This window comes from Pongo pygmaeus, chromosome 5 (genome assembly GCF_028885625.2).
Source record: "Pongo pygmaeus isolate AG05252 chromosome 5, NHGRI_mPonPyg2-v2.0_pri, whole genome shotgun sequence".
Classification (NCBI taxonomy): Eukaryota; Metazoa; Chordata; class Mammalia; order Primates; family Hominidae; genus Pongo; species Pongo pygmaeus.
The window spans coordinates 123036565-123056182 of record NC_072378.2 but is presented as its reverse complement, the minus strand read 5'-3'; the positions used below and the strand labels follow the sequence as shown (position 1 = coordinate 123056182).

Sequence of the window (19618 nt, the reverse complement as noted above, 5' to 3'; positions counted from 1 at the left end):
GATATAACAAGTGAAAAATTCCACTTCCACACTTGACTTCACATGATAGGTTGCAGTCAAAATGCAGTCAAAACTTTGTTTCATGGACAAAATTATTTAAAATATCCCACAAAATTACCTTCAAGCTATGTGTATAAGGTGTATATGAAACATAAATGAATTTCATATTTAGACTTTGGGTCTCATTCCTAAAATATCTCACTACATACATGTAAATATTCTGAAATCCAAAATAATCCAAAATCTCAAACACTTTTGGTCCCAAGCATTTTGGATAATGTATTACATTATATATATGTGTGTGTATATATATATATAACGTGTTTTATATATATTTTATGTATAATTATATATGTATATATAAAGTTACATATATTTATACATATAATGTCATATTATATATAATATATAGTATATACATATATATTATATGTGTGTGTAATGTTTTCATTCCACAATAAAGCATATAGGTCTGGAAAGGATAACAAGTGTTATCTATTGGCAGTTCTGTGTGAAAGAGTTTATCAGCTCCTGTTCAGCTGATGGCAGCTCACTGCAGAAGTTACTTACAGGTGGACTATCTCTATCCAAAATGCTTGGGACCAGTTTTTCAGATTTCGGATTTTCTCTAAACACAAAATTTCTTTATGTTTTAATTACATGAAACAAAGTTTTGACTGCCTTTTGACTGTGAGCCATCACATGAGGTCAAGTGTAGAATTTTCCACTTGTGGCGTTCAGGATGACGGACTTTCCATCCCAGAACCATGGCCCAATTTGTCCATAACCTTGTGGAGAAGACCCTGGCGCTGGTGAATGCTGCTGTGACTTACTTACTCAAAGCCTCGATTAGCCACATTTTGGTACTACACCAAGTCTGAGCTGGTTCCTCCCACCCCTGCTGAGATCCCTAGAGCTATTCAGAGTCTGAAAAAAATAATAGTGCTCAGACTGGTAGCTTCAAACAACTCACAGTTAAGGAAGCTGTGCTGAATGGTTTGGTGGCCACTGAGGTGTTGATGTGGTTTTATGTCAGAGAGATCATAGGCAAACGTGGCATCATTGGCTATGATGTTTGAAGACCGGTCTTTAACACCTGATTATATTTGATTTATTATTTGAATGTTGTTGGACCATGTGTGATCAGACTGCTATCTGAATAAAATAAGATTTGTCAAAATTCAAAAAAAAAAATTTCCACTTGTGGCATCATGTCAGTAACCCAAAAGTTCTGGATTTTGGAGAATTTGGGATTTTGAATTTTTGGAGTAGGGATGTTCAAATGGATATATGCATATCCATTGTTATGGAATGAAAATATAACACACACTTGTGTATGTATGTATATATATAACATTTTGTCCCTAAAGTGTTATTTCAATTTGTAGAAGTAAACTGGAAGAATAGATACCATCAGCATCTTTCCAGGGTCATTCCAAGAACCTTCCAATTGTAATAAATTACGTAAAATAAAACCTCTTGCCATGTTGTCATGGAGACCTCCCCTAAATGTGTATGCCACAAAAGAAGCAGTGTCAGCAGCAAGGGGGAGGATCCCAGAGAAAATAGAAGAAGGGGATGCCTAAGCACCATACATCATGTTGCTTGTACAATACAAAAAGAAAAACAATTAAGCAGATTTTCCAAAGTAGAAAATAATTGGTTTTTATATAGAGTTGACAATTTATATAGAGTAATTTACATAGAGTTGACAACTTCAGAAAAAGATAGGGCTGATTTTCCAAGTCACCCTAATAGATTGTACCTTTTCTTATTTAATAGACATTTTTACTGAAGCTTAACATATATCAAGGACCCAAATCCTAAGTCAATGTATTTACATGAAATGACCACACTTGTGAAATGAGCACTGAGACGGAGAAACAGAATGCACTGTTCCAGCACCTCAAAAGACCCTTCATGCTCTTTTCCAGTGAGTAATGACCCTTCCAGATGTAACTGGTATAACCATCCTTCCTTCTAATACCATGGAATAGTTTTACTAATGTATTCCTAAGTAGAAACAACTCTGCCATTTTGTAATAGTCGTATTATTACCATCTGGTATTAAGTCAAAGACATAGTAATTAGAGACACTTGGTTTCCTTAAGGTATTCTTCAGGGCATGTGCTTTTCTGAAAGCCCATCATCTTGAATTATCAAGAACTGAAAGTGCCAGTTTTAAAAAGATGACTTTTTATCACAAAGTCCTAAACCAGAAGAGTAATGATGTTGAAAGAAGCCACTGTCAGATGAACAAGAGCATTACTACTGCAGCATAAAATACAGCCTGGCTCCAGCCATAAATTCATAGTGAACTTCTTTTATGAGCAACACTTTATTATTTTATTATTATCAAGAAGAAATACAACTTTGCCTTTAACCACATTCAAATCTTCTGGGGGGAAAATATTAAATATATAAATGTGTGAGAAATGAACTTCAGCACTGTAATACATTATGAATATATTTGAGGCATAAAATCTATGATAAATGGATAGAACCAGTACTAGTACATTTCATACTTAAAGAGTGGCTGCTAATACGTCATTCTGGCTGACCAATTTATAGATTGGGTAGCTATTTTCCTGGCTATTCATCCCAACAATTCGTCAATTTTTATGTTTTTTAAAAGTTGGATGATAAGTTTATCGAACTTTGATTTTCCTACTACCAATTTTTTTTTCAGGGCAGAAACGGGGAGAAACAAACTGACTTATAAACCTTCACTATTCCTTGGTAGTTTTTTTCCTCAACCATAGACTCTGATAAATACAGTATGAGAAGAAGGGGAAGAGAAATGTTATTGCATGAATTTATTAAGCTATTGGGTAGATATAGTACTTTACTCATAGTTAGTCAACTAATAAGGCACATATAGTCCTGCTTCCTATGAACTTACAGTTCAAAATTAAATTATATCAATCATATTACATTATAAACACAGAGACAGTCACCTTTATATTTTCTGTAGGAATGGAAGAAAGCAACCATATGAAAAGTCCTGAATATTACAAAAGCTTTTATTATTGGATGTACTCTCACCTATATTCACATATGGCCCTGTCTGGTGCTCTGGTGATTAAGCCACAGCACTTCTAACAAAGTAATGAAACAACCTTGTAAAAGCCTAGCTCATAAAAATGGAGAAAGTAGTCAACACCTCTATTTGATTCTATCTCAACTTCTTCCTAATCCTATTTCAGGCTGATACTGTGTTTGTTGGAGAAATTTGAAATTTGTGAGCTTCACAAATTTCTCCAACTTGTGAAAAACAGTTTCCCTCTCTTTAAAAGCTTTCACTCAAATAAGGAAAACAAAAATTGTGTCTTCAAATTATTTATTTGATTTGGTACAGGAACAAGGTAAATAGATATGAATAAACAGACAGAAAAAGATGATCATAAGCATAATCAATGAGAATAGTTGCTAATTCTTAAAAAGATCTAGATGTCAACATTCTAATATATTGTACCTCAGAAAAAATAAGGAGAAAGGAAGGCTTTCTTTTTAATGTAAGCAAATAGCTTATCTTAAAGACTTGTGCAGAGAGGACTCACACATAGAGGGAACCAGTAGGGTGAAAATGGAGTTCCATAAGAGCGACAGTCCATGCTGAGGTAGCAGCAGAGCCTGATTGAGCTTGTACAGGCAGTTTTTTCCTTGATCTAGGCAAGGGTGAGTTCTGAGGGTACAAAGATACTGTTGAAAGCAGTAGTTTTCTGATATAGTTTGGATTTGTGTCCCCACCAAAACCTTATGTTAAACCATAATCCCCAGTGTTGGAGGTGGGGCCTGGTGGGAGGTGACTGGATCATGAGCGTGGATTTCTTTTTTTTTTTTTTTTTTTTTTTACATTTACACAACATTTATGTTAGGACTGCATTTATTCATCAGTTGCAACCATAGATTGGTTGCTATAGGTACAAGGACTTGGCAAAAATTAATAAAAACATTGTATAAGAATAAATTGGATTTATAAAATTTACATTAAACAGTATTGTGTATTTTATCATAATTTTTAAATTGTGAGCTACACATCCTTTACATCAATAAAACAATATTATAGCTGTCATTTTTTTTTTTTGGGTTGTATTTTATTTTTTTATTTTTTATTTTTTTAAATCTTTTTTATTATTATTATTATTATTATTATTATTATTATACTTTAGGTTTTATGGTACATGTGCGCAATGTGCAGGTAGGTTACATATGTATACATGTGCCATGCTAGTGCGCTGCACCCACCAACTCGTCATCTAGCATTAGGTATATCTCTCAATGCTATCCCTCCCCCCTCCCCCCACCCCACAACAGTCCCCGAAGTGTGATGTTCCCCTTCCTGTGTCCATGTGTTCTCATTGTTCAATTCCCACCTATGAGTGAGAATATGCGGTGTTTGGTTTTTTGTTCTTGCGATAGTTTACTGAGAATGATGATTTCCAATTTCATCCATGTCCCTACAAAGGACATGAACTCATCATTTTTTATGGCTGCATAGTATTCCATGGTGTATATGTGCCACATTTTCTTAATCCAGTCTATCATTGTTGGACATTTGGGTTGGTTCCAAGTCTTTGCTATTGTGAATAATGCGGCAATAAACATACGTGTGCATGTGTCTTTATAGCAGCATGATTTATAGTCCTTTGGGTATATACCCAGTAATGGGATGGCTGGGTCAAATGGAATTTCTAGTTCTAGATCCCTGAGGAATCGCCACACTGACTTCCACAAGGGTTGAACTAGTTTACAATCCCACCAACAGTGTAAAAGTGTTCCTATTTCTCCACATCCTCTCCAGCACCTGTTGTTTCCTGACTTTTTAATGATTGCCATTCTAACTGGTGTGAGATGGTATCTCATTGTGGTTTTGATTTGCATTTCTCTGATGGCCAGTGATGGTGAGCATTTTTTCATGTGTTTTTTGGCTGCATAAATGTCTTCTTTTGAGAAGTGTCTGTTCATGTCCTTCGCCCACTTTTTGATGGGGTTGTTTGTTTTTTTCTTGTAAATTTGTTTGAGTTCATCGTAGATTCTGGATATTAGCCCTTTGTCAGATGAGTAGGTTGCGAAAATTTTCTCCCATTTTGTAGGTTGCCTGTTCACTCTGATGGTAGTTTCTTTTGCTGTGCAGAAGCTCTTGAGTTTAATTAGATCCCATTTGTCAATTTTGGCTTTTGTTGCCATTGCTTTTGGTGTTTTAGACATGAAGTCCTTGCCCATGCCTATGTCCTGAATGGTAATGCCTAGGTTTTCTTCTAGGGTTTTTATGGTTTCAGGTCTAACATTTAAGTCTTTAATCCATCTTGAATTGATTTTTGTATAAGGTGTAAGGAAGGGATCCAGTTTCAGCTTTCTACATATGGCTAGCCAGTTTTCCCAGCACCATTTATTAAATAGGGAATCCTTTCCCCATTTCTTATTTTTGTCAGGTTTGTCAAAGATCAGATAGTTGTAGATATGTGGCATTATTTCTGACGGCTCTGTTCTGTTCCATTGATCTATATCTCTGTTTTGGTACCAGTACCATGCTGTTTTGGTTACTGTAGCCTTGTAGTATAGTTTGAAGTCAGGTAGTGTGATGCCTCCAGCTTTGTTCTTTTGGCTTAGGATTGACTTGGCGATGCGGGCTCTTTTTTGGTTCCATATGAACTTTAAAGTAGTTTTTTCCAATTCTGTGAAGAAAGTCATTGGTAGCTTGATGGGGATGGCATTGAATCTGTAAATTACCTTGGGAAGGATGGCCATTTTCATGATATTGATTCTTCCTACCCATGAGCATGGAATGTTCTTCCATTTGTTTGTATCCTCTTTTATTTCCTTGAGCAGTGGTTTGTAGTTCTCCTTGAAGAGGTCTTTCACATCCCTTGTAAGTTGGATTCCTAGGTATTTTATTCTCTTTGAAGCAATTGTGAATGGGAGTTCACTCATGATTTGGCTCTCTGTCTGTCTGTTATTGATGTATAAGAATGCTTGTGATTTTTGCACATTGATTTTGTATCCTGAGACTTTGCTGAAGTTGCTTATCAGCTTAAGGAGATTTTGGGCTGAGACAATGGGGTTTTCTAGATATACTATCATGTCATCTGCAAACAGGGACAATTTGACTTCCTCTTTTCCTAATTGAATACCCTTGATTTCCTTCTCCTGCCTAATTGCCCTGGCCAGAACTTCCAACACTATGTTGAATAGAAGTGGTGAGAGAGGGCATCCCTGTCTTGTGCCAGTTTTCAAAGGGAATGCTTCCAGTTTTTGCCCATTCAGTATGATATTGGCTGTGGGTTTGTCATAAATAGCTCTTATTATGTTGAGATACGTCCCATCAATTCCTAATTTATTGAGAGTTTTTAGCATGAAGGGTTGTTGAATTTTGTCAAAGGCCTTTTCTGCATCTATTGAGATAATCATGTGGTTTTTGTCTTTGGTTCTGTTTATATGCTGGATTACATTTATTGATTTGCGTATATTGAACCAGCCTTGCATCCCAGGGATGAAGCCCACTTGATCATGGTGGATAAGCTTTTTGATGTGCTGCTGGATTCTGTTTGCCAGTATTTTATTGAGGATTTTTGCATCAATGTTCATCAAGGATATTGGTCTAAAATTCTCTTTTTTTGTTGTGTCTCTGCCAGGCTTTGGTATCAGGGTGATGCTGGCCTCATAAAATGAGTTAGGGAGGATTCCCTCTTTTTCTATTGATTGGAATAGTTTCAGAAGGAATGGTACCAGCTCATCCTTGTACCTCTGGTAGAATTCGGCTGTGAACCCATCTGGTCCTGGACTTTTTTTGGTTGGTAAGCTATTGATTATTGCCACAATTTCAGCTCCTGTTATTGGTCTATTCAGAGATTCAACTTCTTCCTGGTTTAGTCTTGGGAGAGTGTATGTGTTGAGGAATTTATCCATTTCTTCTAGATTTTCTAGTTTATTTGCATAGAGGTGTTTGTAATATTCTCTGATGGTAGTTTGTATTTCTGTGGGATCGGTGGTGATATCCCCTTTATCATTTTTTATTGCATCTATTTGATTCTTCTCTCTTTTTTTCTTTATTAATCTTGCTAGCGGTCTATCAATTTTGTTGATCCTTTCAAAAAACCAGCTCCTGGATTCATTTATTTTTTGAAGGGTTTTTTGTGTCTCTATTTCCTTCAGTTCTGCTCTGATTTTAGTTATTTCTTGCCTTCTGCTAGCTTTTGAATGTGTTTGCTCTTGCTTTTCTAGTTCTTTTAATTGTGATGTTAGGGTGTCAATTTTGGATCTTTCCTGCTTTCTCTTGTGGGCATTTAGTGCTATAAATTTGCCTCTACACACTGCTTTGAATGCATCCCAGAGATTCTGGTATGTTGTGTCTTGGTTCTCATTGGTTTCAAAGAACATCTTTATTTCTGCCTTCATTTCGTTATGTACTCAGTAGTCATTCAGGAGCAGGTTGTTCAGTTTCCACGTAGTTGAGCGGTTTTGAGTGAGATTCTTAATCCTGAGTTCTAGCTTGATTGCACTGTGATCTGAGAGACAGTTTGCTACAATTTCTGTTCTTTTACATTTATTGAGGAGAGCTTTACTTCCAAGTATACGGTCAATTTTGGAATAGGTGTGGTGTGGTGCTGAAAAAAATGTATATTCTGTTGATTTGGGGTGGAGAGTTCTGTAGATGTCTATTAGGTCCGCTTGGTGCAGAGCTGAGTTCAATTCCTGGGTATCCTTGTTGACTTTCTGTCTCGGTGATCTGTCTAATGTTGACAGTGGGGTGTTAAAGTCTCCCATTATTAATGTGTGGGAGTCTAGGTCTCTTTGTAGGTCACTCAGGACTTGCTTTATGAATCTGGGTGCTCCTGTATTGGGTGCATATATATTTAGGATAGTTAGCTCTTCTTGTTGAATTAATCCCTTTACCATTATGTAATGGCCTTCTTTGTCTCTTTCGATCTTTGTTGGTTTAAAGTCTGTTTTATCAGAGACTAGGATTGCAACCCCTGCCTTTTTTTGTTTTCCATTTGCTTGGTAGATCTTCCTCCATCCTTTTATTTTGAGCCTATGTGTGTCTCTGCACGTGAGATGGGTTTCCTGAATACAGCACACTGATGGGTCTTGAGTCTTTATCCAATTTGCCAGTCTGTGTCTTTTAATTGGAGCATTTAGTCCATTTACATTTAAAGTTAATATTGTTATGTGTGAATTTGATCCTGTCATTATGATGTTAGCTGGTTATTTTGCTCGTTAGTTGATGCAGTCTCTTCCTAGTCTCGATGGTCTTTACATTTCGGTATGATTTTGCAGTGGCTGGTACCGGTTGTGCCTTTCCATGTTTAGCGCTTCCTTCAGGAGCTCTTTTAGGGCAGGCCTGGTGGTGACAAAATCTCTCAGCATTTGCTTGTCTGTAAAGTATTTTATTTCTCCTTCACTTATGAAGCTTAGTTTGGCAGGATATGAAATTCTGGGTTGAAAATTCTTTTCTTTAAGAATGTTGAATATTGGCCCCCACTCTCTTCTGGCTTGTAGGGTTTCTGCCGAGAGATCTGCTGTTAGTCTGATGGGCTTCCCTTTGATGGTAACCCGACCTTTCTCTCTGGCTGCCCTTAACATTTTTTCCTTCATTTCAACTTTGGTGAATCTGACAATTATGTGTCTTGGAGTTGCTCTTCTCGAGGAGTATCTTTGTGGCGTTCTCTGTATTTCCTGAATCTGAATGTTGGCCTGCCTTGCTAGATTGGGGAAGTTCTCCTGGATAATATCCTGCAGAGTGTTTTCCAACTTGTTTCCATTCTCCCCGTCACTTTCAGGTACACCAATCAGACGTAGATTTGGTCTTTTCACATAGTTCCACATTTCTTGGAGGCTTTGCTCGTTTCTTTTTATTCTTTTTTCTCTAAACTTCCCTTCTCGCTTCATTTCATTCATTTCATCTTCCAGGGCTGATACCCTTTCTTCCATTTGATCGCATCGGCTCCTGAGGCTTCTGCATTCTTCACGTAGTTCTCGAGCCTTGGTTTTCAGCTCCATCAGCTCCTTTAAGCACTTCTCTGTATTGGTTATTCTAGTTATATATTCTTCTAAATTTTTTTCAAAGTTTTCAACTTCTTTGCCTTTGGTTTGAATATCCTCCTGTAGCTCGGAGTAATTTGATCGTCTGAAGCCTTCTTCTCTCAGCTCGTCAAAGTCATTCTCCGTCCAGCTTTGTTCCGTTGCTGGTGAGGAACTGCGTTCCTTTGGAGGAGGAGAGGTACTCTGCTTTTTAGAGTTTCCAGTTTTTCTGCTCTGTTTTTTCCCCATCTTTGTGGTTTTATCTACTTTTGGTCTTTGATGATGGTGATGTACAGATGGGTTTTTGGTGTGGATGTCCTTTCTGTTAGTTTTCCTTCTAACAGACAGAACCCTCAGCTGCAGGTCTGTTGGAGTACCTGGCCGGCCGTGTGAGGTGTCAGTCTGCCCCTGCTGGGGGGTGCCTCCCAGTTAGGCTGCTCGGGGGTCAGGGGTCAGGGACCCACTTGAGGAGGCAGTCAGCCCGTTCTCAGATCTCCAGCTGCGTGCTGGGAGAACCACTGCTCTCCTCACAGCTGTCAGACAGGGACATTTAAGTCTGCAGAGGTTACTGCTGTCTTTTTGTTTGTCTGTGCCCTGCCCCCAGAGGTGGAGCCTACAGAGGCAGGCAGGCCTCCCTGAGCTGTGGTGGGCTCCACCCAGTTCAAGCTTCCAGGCTGCTTTGTTTACCTAAGCGAGCCTGGGCAATGGCGGGCGCCCCTCCCCCAGCCTCGCTGCCGACTTGCTGTTTGATCTCAGACTGCTGTGCTAGCAATCAGCGAGACTCCGTGGGCGTAGGACCCTCTGAGCCAGGTGCGGGCTATACTCTCCTGGGGCACCGTTTCCTAAGCCCGTCGGAAAAGCACAGTATTCGGGTGGGAGTGGCCCGATTTTCCAGGTGCCGTCTGTCACCCCTGGAAAGGGAACTCCCTGACCCCTTGCACTTCCCGAGTGAGGCAATGCCTCGCCCCTGCTTCGGCTGGCGCACGGTGCGCTCACCCACTGACCTGCGCCCACTGTCTGGCACTCCCTATTGAGATGAACACGGTACCTCAGATGGAAATGCAGAAATCACCCGTCTTCTGCGTCGCTCGCGCTGGGAGCTGTAGACCGGAGCTGTTCCTATTCCGCCATCTTGGCTCCTCTCCCCGAGCGTGGATTTCTTGAGTGATTTAGCACCATTCCCTTGGTACTGTACTCATGAGAGTGAGTGAGTTCTCACAAGATCTGGTTGTTTAAAAGTGTGTGGCACCACCCCCACCACCTTGCTCCTGCTGTGGCCATGTGAAGTGCCTGCTCCCCGCTCACCTTCCACCATGATTGTAAGTTTCCTGAAGCATCCCCAGAGGTCAAGCAGATGCCAGCATTATTTTGCCTGTACAGCCTGCAGAACCATGAGCCAATTGAACCTCTTTTCATTATAAATTACCCAGTTTCAGTTACTTCTTTAGAGAGATGCAAGAGTGGACTAATACATTCTCAAAGTGTTGCCCCCAGACCAGCAACATCAGCATCACCTGGGAACTTGTTAGAAATGTAAATTCCCAGGCTGCATTCAAGACCTACTGAATCAGAAACACTGGAGGGGAGGCCTGGTGACCTGTGTTTCAAAGCCCTCTCCCCACCCCAGGGATTCTGATGAATGCTGAACTTTGAGAACTGCTGGTCTCAAGGAGAGGTCAGTAGACTTTTTCTCTAAAACGCCAGAGAAGAAAAGTTTTAGATGTTGCACTTCATACATTCTCTGTCACAACCAAACTCTGCTGGGTAGTGCAAAAGAAGTCATAGATAATATGTTAACAAATGGGCATGGTGATGTTCCAATAAAATTTTGTTTACAAAAATGGGTCAGAGACTAGATTTGGCCCATGAGCCATTGCTGATCCCTGATACAGAAAACAAATGGGTGAGAGGAAGAAGAGGCAGCAGGTTTGCTCACTACTTCTCCTTCCTCACCTTTTCACTTTCATTGGTCCTGACACCTAGTGATGAGCCCAGATGGTATCAACGTACCTCCCAATATACATGCACTTCCCTGCTTCCACTTCAGAATTGTGCACAGAGTACCCAAGCCATGTACTAATTAAGAATAAGACACAGAAAGGAAAATAGAAAGAGATGAACCTAAATCTTCCCGTCAGTTCACAGAATTCCAGAGCTCTTCTGAAAAAAAGTAGACTTCAGACTGAAATATCAACACCATAACTATCGTTTATCCAAGTTTTGTGTGTATCATTTTTCTAAAAGAAATGTTCTCTGTGATTCTGTTTGTCCTCAAGGAACAAGGGGGTAAAAAGGAGCTTGACAGCTCTTCCTTCACTAAAAAAAAACAAGGAAACAAAACAATAACAACAACAAAAACCCATAAGACTAAGCACAAGGAAGCCAAGGAAGTTCAAGGCCACTCGAACTTCACTGAATGTCCTGCTGGAACATTCAACAAGCCTCGGGTGGAAAGTATTACCTTACATCCAAACAGAAACTCTCAAATTCTGACATAGATCAGAATTACCTGGACAGGTTCTTAGATCACTGGGCCCCACCCCCAGAGTAGACGAGGGTGCAGTCTGAGAATTGCATGTCCAACAAGTCCCCAGATGATGCCGATGATGCTAGTCCAGGAACCACACTTTGAGAACCACTGCTCCAAAACATACTGTTCTCTTCCTTCTGTGTTCCCAATCTTAGTTGGCAAACCACCGCTATCTATCTAGGCACCTAAGCAATACCTGGGTCATCCTTGACTCCTCACTATCTCTCACTCCCATATTAATCAATCACCAAGTCTAATCAAGTTTGCCTTATCAGCATCTTGGAAATATAATTCCTCTTTACTATCCTCATTGCCCATGAATTAGTTTAGGCCAGGGTTTTCACACTTTCCACATAAAAGTGAAATTATTTTCACATTAGAAAATAATTATATTCTATAAGTATAGGCCATAGGGGTAAAAGATCTTTTTTCTTTCTTTCTTTTTTTCGAGACAGAGTCTCACTGTGTTGCCCAGGCTGGAGTGCAGTGGCATGATCTCGGCTCACTACAACCTCTGCCTCCTGGGTTCAAGCTATTTTCCTGCCTCAGCCTCCTGAGTAGCTGGGATTACAGGCGCCTGCCACCACACCTGGCTATTTTTTGTATTTTAGTAGAGACAGGGTTTTGCCATGTTGGTCAGGCTGCTCTTGAATTCTTGACCTCAGGTGACCCACCTGCCTCAGCCCCGCAAAGTGCTGGGGTTACAGGTGTGAGCCACTGTGCCTGGCCAAAAATATCTGATTGTGTAAGTTACTGGAAACAAGACTCAGACTCCTTCAACCATCCCGAGGGGTGAGGGGTCCATATTCTTGTACAGCTATTCTCCATTCATTCAGTAGGGAAGCCTTGACTTAGGCCCTCATTATCACCTGTCTAGGCATTCTGCCAATTCTAGATCAAACACTTCACTCTTTCCACTAGCCAAAGTTATTTTTTTAATTACTGTATAAGATAACCAAATAGTCTAAGACCAAACATGTTATTTCTCCTTGTGCACCTCAAAATGAACTTCAAATTCATTTAGCTTTGCACACTCTGTATCAGTCACTAATTCCAACAGGATACAGATGTCATACTTAAAATACGATAATTCAAGGAAGGTTTATTTACAAAGGTGAGAGTTTAGGGCAGTGCTTCTCAAGTAACAGTGATTTTACTCTTGGGACATCTGTTGATATCTGCAGACATTATCAAGACTAAGGGGGGTTGAGCATACGCCTGGCATCTAGTGAGTGAATGCCAGGAATATTGCTAAACATCCTACAATGTGCAGAACAGCACAGCACAGCATAGAATTAGACAACAAAATGTCAAGGCAAAATGTCAAGAGTGGCAAGGTTGAGAAACCTTGCTACAGAGTAAGGTCTTGTTAAATGCTTGTCAGACTGAATTAAATGAGAAGCGCAAACAAAGTTCCCAGGTGCAACTAACTCTGCTTGAGTAAACTGAAGAGAAATCATGATGGGTAACCTGTGTGGAAAGATGGAAACTGCACCTCACGTTGGGCCCTTGTATTAGTCAGGGATCTCCAGAAAGACAGAACCAATAGGATGGATATAAATTCTATATTAGAGGAGATATGTTATGGGAATTGACTCAGCAATTATGAAGGCCCAGAAGTCCCACAATCTGACATCTGCAACTGGAGACCCTGGCATGATGGTTAATATTAGGTGTCACTTGATTGGATTGAGGGATGCCTAGATGGCTGGTAAAGTATTGTTCCTGGGTGTGTCTGTGAGGGTGTTGTCAGAGGAGACTGACATTTGAGTCAGTGGACTGGGAAAGGAAGACCTGCTTTCAGTGTGGATGGGCACCATCCAATCGGCTGCCAGCACTGCTAGAACAAAGCAGGTGGAAGAAGGTGGGATAAGTTTGCCTACCAAGTCCCCTGGCTCTCTTTGTTCTTCCTGTGCCAGATGCATGCTTTCACTTCCCCTGTACTTTGAGATCAGGCTCCAGGTTCTTTGGTCTTTGAACTCTAAGACTTGCACCCGCAGCTTCCTGGGGACTTTTGGGCCTTTGGCCACAGACTGAAGGCTGCATTGTCAGCTTCCTTCGTTTTGAGGCTTTCAGACTTAGACTGAGCCTCTACTGGCTTCTCTCTTTCCCCAGCCTGCAGACAGCCTAATAAGGGACTTCACCACGTAAATCTGTGAGCCAAATCTCCGTAATAAACTTCCTTTTATATATACATATATCCTATTGGTTCTGTCCGTTGGGAGAAGGCTGACTAATAACACCAGGAAACTGAGTGGCAAAACTCCCAGTCTGAAAACCAGGGAAACAGAGATGAGAGTGGTGGTGTAAGTCCCAGAGTCCAAGAACTCTGCCATCCAAGAGCAGGCAAAGATGGGTGTCCCAATGCGATGGGAAAGAGAGAGAGAATTTGCCCTTCCTCCACTTTTTTATTCTGTCTTGGCATTCAGTGGATTGAATGATGTCTGCCCACATTAGCAGAGAGGATCTTCTTTACTCAATTCACTGATTCAAATACTAATGTCTTCCAGAAACACCCCCACAAACACCCCTATAAAAACCTAAAAACAATGTTTTACCAGCTATCTGGGCATTCCTTAACCCAGTCAGGTTGACACATAAAATTGACTATCATGACCCTGTTATCTGGATTAAATTCACCCTTTTGAAGGTATTGCTCAGCCACAATTAGTATCTTTTATGTGGCTGAGGTCTTTCAAGGCTTGCCTGAGGTGTTTTTTGATCCCAGAGTGTCAACATTTGGCTGCAAGGAAAGGTCTCAGCAATAAGCTCAGGTATTTGATATGGTTTGGATTTGTGTCCTCGCCCAAATCTCATGTCGAATTATAACCCCAGTGTTGGAGAAGGAAACTGGTGGGAGGTAACTGGATCATGGGGACAGATTACCCCCTTGCTTTTCTCATGATAGTGAGTTCTCAAGAGATCTGGTTGTTTAAAACTGCGTAGCACCTCCCGCTTCACTCTCTTCCTCCTTCTCTGGCCATGTAAAACGTTCCTCCTTTCTCTTCATCTTCTGCCATGATTGTACATTTCCTTGGTCCCCCTGCCCCAGTCATGCTTCCTGTACAGCCTGTGGAAGTGTGAGTCAATTAAACCTCTTTTCTTTATAAATTACCCAGTCTCAGGTATTTCTTTATAGCAGTGTAAGAATGGACTAATACAGTATCCATTCAAGGTTGAAAATAGAAAAGTCACTTAATGCATTCACAAATTGTTTATTGAAAGCCTACTATATTCCAAGTATCATTCAAATAAACTTGAAGATACAATTCAATATAATCTAAAGAAGGTTTAGCTCTGATGTTCCAGGTAGAGCTTTTCTTAACTTCTAGTTTAAAAAATATGATTTTTTTTCTTCTAGATTTCCCCTTATATAGGAAAGACAGCTGGGCTCCAGTGATAAGCCCTATAACATGAAAAAGAGAGAGAAGAGATTTCCTTTGCCTTTGCCAACACCCTCCAATATATCGAATGAAGCCACTGTTAAGAGAAAAACTTGGGGCTGTAACGTTCCCCCCTTTTAAACTGGGAAGGTGCCAAGAGACCAAAGAATGGCTCAAACAAGTCCAGATTGATGAGTAGATGATTTATTTTGACTTACATACAGGGCATTCCTGGATGGCGGCATGCTATTCAGCTAATTTTTTAGCTCTTTGCTGACTGTGTTTGAACAATGAGACTGTTTTTCTTGGTATGTTCTCAGATATTCTCCAGGATGTTTGGTTTCTCAGGGACACCTGGGTTGGGCGCCATGGCCTTGGCTTACTGCCCAGCCTTCAGGGTTCAGGTGGCAGACATACGCCCTTAGGTAGCCTAGTGAGGGACCTGTCACACCACAACCACCTATTATTTGAATAAGGAGATGTTCTATTTTCCAACTACATTGTGCTAGAAAAAAATCCAACATGAATTTGTGTTATTAACTAATTTGGGGCTGGGAATATATGCTTATGAGTTATTCTACAGAAATAACTAGCTAATATCTTTCTCAATAAAAGCAAAATAGTTGATAGTCTATATTGTGTTGTTTGTATATCACTTGCCCCAAATATATCCATTTATTGTTTTATGCCAAAACAGGCAGCATAACACATGGTACAGTTATCTCTATTCTCCTTCCTGCTTCCACAACAGAAGTAAGTAATCAGCCATGGCATTCTTTGCCTGGACATGGCCTCAGATTTCTTCTGTACATAGCACTTCAGAGAGCCACTATTAATGGAAAAGAACTGGCAATTCAGGTAAAATTTATTTATGTTTGGTTGGCAAGAATATTGACTTGAGTAGGCCCTGTTAACAAATAAATATGTACCTGGAAAGAGTGACTCAATGACACTATTACCTTATTTTATTTAGTCTATCTCCTTAGTGACACCTGATAAGACAGAATGTGTAACAGTTTAGTTCTGATAAGAGGGATGGGGCCATTGGAAAGAAATTTTCCAAGGCAATATGTGATTAAATGTATATGACAAATGTGTATCTCTAATCTGGAACTCTTTCCTGATCTCCAAACACATATCTAAATGCCTGCATGACAACAGTACTTGCATGTTCAACAGACATATCCCCAAATTAAAATGCCCTAAGAGTTTCTGCTTTCTACCAATTTGGAATAACAGAAATTGGATTTAACCACCACCAGCAGCATCCTAGGCTTTTACATGTACTGAATCAGACAACATATATGAAACAATAATTTTCAGCCATTGGACATTGGTAGTGTGCACAGTGATTCCCCAAGAGAAGAAAAAAAAATGAGTAAGATGAGCTCTATCCTTACTATCAGCTTACTGCTTGGACAGTTTCCAGGCTGTAGAGGAGACAGAAGAAACCCAGAGCCAAGGTATCTCACAGAGTAGAGAAGAAGAGATCTGAGTTGAGAAAGGCCAAAACAGCTAGAATCTGTGAGGCAGAGAGGAGGGAGCTACACAGAGAGGATTCAAGAACTGCAGAGGAGCACCTCAGTCATTGAGTACTGATGTGAGCACACATGACAGAAAACTATCTGAGACTGGAGAAAACGCCTTTAAAAAACAGCAGGCAGAAAAATTCTAAACATTCACACAGGGTGGAAAATACTCAATGTTTCCACCAGCCAAAGAAGAAAGACCTTGAAATACATAGAGCATTGGGTAAAATCCTCAGAAGAGTGTACACTTAGTATTGGGGATAAGTTAAATTTGAACCAAAAGGTACCCTGGATTCACCCTAACAAAGCTTAAGGCAGGCCTCAGAAGGATCAAACTGAATCTAAGCAACTTAACTAACTGCGTGCCAGAACAATGTTCAGCATTATTTAAAAGAATGCAACAAAATACAGCCCCTGACAACACAAAATGTATAATGTCTGTCTTCAAATAAAAAATAACAGACATCAAGCCAGACACAGTGGCTCGTGCCTGTAATCCCAGCACTTTGGGAGGCCAAGGCGGTCGTATCACTTGAGGTCAGGAGTTCAAGACCAGCCTGGCCAGCATGGTGAAACCCCATTTCTACTAAAAATACAAAAATTAGCCGGGTGTGGTGGTACATGCCTGTAGTCCCAGCTGCTTGGGAGGCTGAGACAGAATAATGGATTGAACCCAGGAGGCAGAGGTTGCAGTGAGCCAAGATCATGCCATTGCACTCCAGCCTGGGTGATAGCCTGGGTGAGACTCTGTCTCAAAAAAAAAATAATAATTTTAAAAACAATAATAATAACAGACATCAAAGAAGAAGGATATATGACCCATAACCAAAAGGAAAGTCACTCAATAGCAACAGAATCAGATTTATAGAGATGATGAAATTAGCAGACCCTTAACCCTACAAAATTGAAGATCAGTGAACTTAAAAATATTAAAGTAAACTTAAAGCAATAGAAAATGTCCAAGATAAAGCACAGAGAAAAAAAGACTTTTTAAAAAATGAACAAAGCATCATGACCTTATCAATGATATTGTTTGACACTATCAAGCAATCTAACAGCATGTAGTTGAAGACTCAGTAAAGGGAATTGACAGAAAAAAATACCCTTAAAAAAAATGATAAAAGATGTTCTTAATTTGATGAAAACATAAACCCGCATATCCCAGAACCTCTAAGAACCCCAAACAGAAGAAACACAAAGAAAACCACACCAGGGGCACATGTTCTCAGGACCTCCTGAAGCTTTGTCACAGACTACATATATATATATATACACACATATATGTATGTGCATAATTTATGTATATGTATGTATATAATTTTAAAAGAAAGAAAATACTGGGTTCCAGTGATAAGCCCTATAAAATGGAAAGGAGAGAAAAAAGATTTCCTTTGCCTATTGGCAATACCCTCCAGCATATCAAGGAAACTACTGTTATGAGAAAAACTTAGGACTATAACATTCTCTCCCCCCAAACAAGGAAGGTGCCAAGAGACCAGAGAATGACTCAGACAAGTCCAGCTTGACAACTAGATGAGTTTATTAGGACTTACATACAGGGCAACACACCAAGGCACACCATAATCAAATTGCTGAAAACACATGACGAAGCGAACAGTTTAAGCTCGACCAGGAAATAAAAGTATATTAAATTCAAAGGACAAAGCTCAGTATGACAACAGAATTCTTGTCAGAAACTATAAAAGTCAGAAGACATTGAAGCAACCGAAGTTATTGATTGGGGTAGGGGTAGGAGGTGGGGGGAGGCAGGAACTGCTGACCCAGAATTCCATATCCAGTGAAAATGTCTTTCAAAATTGAAAGTAAAATGAAGATGTTTTCAGAAAATGCTGAGGGGATTAGTCACCAGCAGATGTGGACTAAAAGAAATGTTAAAGGAAGTTCTTCTGATAGAAGGAAAATTATACCAGATGCTAATTTGGATCTACATGAGGGAAGGAAGAGCACTGTAAGTAATCAATATGTAAATAAATAGAAACATTAACACGTTCTAAACTGAGCTCCTCATCTTCTTCTGAGAATCTGCTTCTCACTCAGCCTTTTCTTAGCACATTTAATGGCCACTCCATTCTTTCATGTTCAGGTAGAACATTTGAGGGTCAACATTGATGTGTCTCTTTCCCACACCTCCTACATCACATCATCAGCAAAGGCTAATGGCTCTAACTTCAGGACATGCACAGGGTCTCGCCTCACAGCCGTCTCCCCACTACTCACTGCCATCGTTTTGTCTCGGTTATTGCAATGGCCTCATGCTAGGCCTCTGTACTTCCACAGTGTATTCGCAATGCAGCAGTCGGAGGACTGACTCTAAAGGCTTCCGAAGGTTCATGCCATACCTCTACTCACGAAAGGCCAGTGGTCCCCATATCCAGAGAAAAACCAAACTCTTGCTCCAGCCCACAGGCCCCACTGGTCCTTCCCTTCTCTGCCTTTTCACGGCTCTGTGCTTGTCTCTATTCTCTGCGTCTCACTCAGCTCAGAGCACAATGGCCTCTTTACCGTTCCTCAGAACCAGCAGATGCCCTCTTGATCCTTGGCATCTTCACATTTCCGCGGCCCGGGCCGTGCTTCCCCTGGCCCCAACACGGCTTATGCCCTCACCTCCTTCAAGTCTTTTCTCAAACGTCTTATTTCCAGAGAGGCCAACCTAGGAACACATGATTTAAAGTTGCAATTCTCCAGCCACATATGCCTGTCCCTTCTCTGATTTATCATCTCCATAGCCTTATGCGTTATTTGATGTGTTTGACAGAGATATTGCGTTGCTTTTTTACTACTGAAACTCCAGTGTCTAGAAGGTGGCTGGCATAATGTCGATCTCAATAAATATTTGTCAACTGAGTGAATACAGAGGGAGGAGCATGCTTGGGCCAAATTCTGTAGCTGTAGTGGATAATCTTTGTCACCAGGGGGCAGCACAACAGCATTAAGGGTTTGATAAAAGCTGGGGAAGCTGTTACAACCCAGGTGCGCACAGAGGAGATGAATTTTCCAAACTCAGACCATGAAGAAGAGCCTACATGGAAGAGGAAATCAGAGGTAGCAGAATCAACCTCTGTTTTGATGTGACCTTGAACATCACTTCACTCTCTGGACCTTGGTTTCAGCATATTAATTCAAGGGCATAT

The 19618-nt window shown here is 40.3% G+C and overlaps 1 pseudogene; it reads left to right on the top strand.

The window, feature by feature from the left end:
- Nucleotides 1–759: 759 nt before the first annotated feature.
- On the top strand, nt 760–1170 carry LOC129039274 (ATP synthase subunit g, mitochondrial-like; annotated as a pseudogene).
- Nucleotides 1171–19618: the final 18448 nt, after the last annotated feature.